Source organism: Grampus griseus (genome assembly GCF_964374135.1).
Source record: "Grampus griseus genome assembly, chromosome: 20".
Taxonomy (NCBI): Eukaryota; Metazoa; Chordata; class Mammalia; order Artiodactyla; family Delphinidae; genus Grampus; species Grampus griseus.
The window spans coordinates 34,127,462-34,130,172 of NC_139014.1; the positions used below are offsets into that span (position 1 = coordinate 34,127,462).

At 41.9% G+C, this 2,711-nt stretch overlaps 1 pseudogene across 1 annotated transcript; it reads right to left on the reverse strand.

Annotated features, from left to right (window-relative positions):
• Positions 1-656: 656 nt before the first annotated feature.
• On the reverse strand, positions 657-1,915 carry LOC309837880 (large ribosomal subunit protein uL3-like; annotated as a pseudogene). The gene has a single exon. The product of its transcript is annotated as a large ribosomal subunit protein uL3-like (transcript).
• Positions 1,916-2,711: the final 796 nt, after the last annotated feature.

The window sequence follows — 2,711 nt, forward strand, 5'->3', positions numbered from 1 at the left end:
ACCAAATAGAGTCAGAAAACTACAGTGCTATAATTGAAGCTTTATTCAGCATGATCTATAGCCATTAATCAATACTTAAGTAATCCTCTTAAGAGTACTATTACTGGGGGACTTCCCTTGTGGTCCAGTGGTTAAGAATCCACCTTCCAATGCAGAGGACATGGGTTCAATCCCTGGTCAGGGAACTAAGATCCCACATGTTGTGGGGGTACTAAGCCCATGCACTGCAACTACTGAGCCCACACACTCTGGAGCCCGAGTGCCACAACTAGAGAGAAGCCCACATTGCTACAACAAAGAGCCTGCCCACCACAATAAAAGATCCCACGTGCTGCAACTGGGAACCAATGCAGCAAAAATAAATAAATAAGTAAATTTAAAAAGAGTGAAAGATCCCACATGCTGCAACTGGGACTCAACGCAGCCAAAATCAATTAATTAATTAATTAAAATGAGTGCTATTAAAGTTAATATTTATTACTTTATTTCAAAGGGTATTATGTGATACTTTTCTTTGTTGAAATTAATACATCATCTTGGCAGTGATTTGCTGATCAGTAACATTAAAAATTTATCAGAGAAAAAACGTTATGTAACTTCCCCCCCGACTGGAAAATAATTTTATTGAGATTCTATCAGCTGTGCAATCTGTTCTGACATTAGGCCCCTTCTTCCTTTGCAATTCTGTCCTTCTTAAGGGGTCCCATGAATACTTTCTTCTCCTCCACAGTCTGGAAGCAACCATGGCCAAATTTGGAGGTGGTGTCAATAAACCTAAAGTCAGTCTTCTTCAGGGCCTGCCATTTGGTCTGCACCAGAAAGGACTCATGCAGGGTGAGCACTTGCTTCTTGGTTCCTACCACGCAGCCTTTGAGCATGACAAAGCCATTGGTCACTTCAACGTAGTGGACAAAGCCACACAGAGGTTTGATGCTCTTGTCAGACAGATCCTAATCAGTAGAGACATTTTTCTTGATCAGTTTTCTGTCCTTGATGAGGTAGCCCTGGCCGATCTTGTAGATCTTCTTGTTGATCTCAATGTGGTGATGGTAGCCTTCCTGCCTAGCCTGAGCCACAGAGAAGGCCACCCGGGCAGCCCACCAAGGGCTGCATAAAGTAACATGTATTGGGATACAGGCAACTTTATGCAGCCTTTGTTGGGTCTTATGGGGCAACTTCGTGGTGTGCCAACGGCGGGTGACCCCTATGTAGCCTTTGCCCTTGGTCACCCCAATGAAAGCAATCATCTTATCCTGCCCAAACACTTGAATCATAGGGACATGCCACTATAGCCTCTCACCAGCCCAGTCCAGTATTTTTGCCACAGTGCCTCTGTTCACCTGGATCTCCATGAGGTGGACCTTCTTCTGGTGTATAGGAAGCAGGCGCCTCTTGGTGTGGGCAATGACACAGATGACCTTGTAGTACTTCTTCATGCTGCTGAAGTCCTTCTCCACCTGCTTCTTGCCGTTACGTTCTGCCACTTCTTGCATCATTTGGTAAAGGCTTTCGTCTTACATTTATGCCAGTTTTATAGAAGTGCCTTTTGCATTCATTGCTGAAATGCTCAGCAAAGATGGTCTTAAAGGTCTGGAGGCCTCGAGTTGTTTCCACATAGCCCACAATGCCCACAGTACCACAGGCAGCAGCTCCACAATGGTCACAGCCTCCACAACTTCCTTCTTGTTCACCTTGCACCCTGGCCTATCGACCTCCCTCACCATGTGGGTCATGCCGGTCTTGTAGCCGAGGAAGGCTGTGAGGTGTACAGGCTTGGAAGAATGATCATTGGGGAAGCTCTTCACCTTCCCACAGTGCCAGCTGCTGAGTGCTTCTGAGGCAGGAAGCCCAGAGACCCATGCCTGGGAGCGGAGAACTTCCAGGGAGACGTCCTGCCATAGGATGCTGCCGGTAGAGCAACATTATGTTACTTTGGATTAATTTCCTCCCAGGGAACTCATGTTGATTCTCAATTATCCTCATTTTTTATCCTACATGGTCATTGCCCATTACTTTAACAATAAGTTCTCAAATTTATTAAAAATAGCACATAACTTTCCAGAATCTGCCATTTTGGAAATGGAATTGTGTATCTGTCTTTGGTCATAATATCATTCGCATTTCCATTGTTTTCCAAGAATAATGATAGTGGCCATGAAATTGTACCTTGAAATTCACTATTCTGAAAAGCAATTAGTCAAGACTGGAATGAATGGATTAATTTAAAGCCAACAAGTGATTTCTTATGAGTTCTCAAATTACTTTGAACTAGAATCCCCTCTTTTTGATGTTTACTTTTTTCATTCCTGTTAAAAAAGCTAGGCTGTAGCATGCCATAAATCTTCAAAGTGAAAATACTGACATGGATGTTATACAGATCTTATTTTGAACTTTGCTTTAAATTAGATTTCAGGTTTCATTGAAAGCAGAGAATTTGAGGAAATGGGATAGATTAAAGACAGTATATTTCATATGTGAATTATCTGCAACTTTAAACATCACAAGGCAATTATGAAAGATGTTGAGAGCAGTGAAACAGGATAAGCTGTTTGTTTTGATAAGTAGTTGTGAAATCAGAGAAGAGGCACTAAGAACATAGAAATAGAAAATAATGTTAAGGGATTAACACTAATTCACTGATCAGGGGATACATTGACTAAGTTGGCAAGAATAATTAAGAATGAATTATCTAAATAAAATTTTTTCAAGTT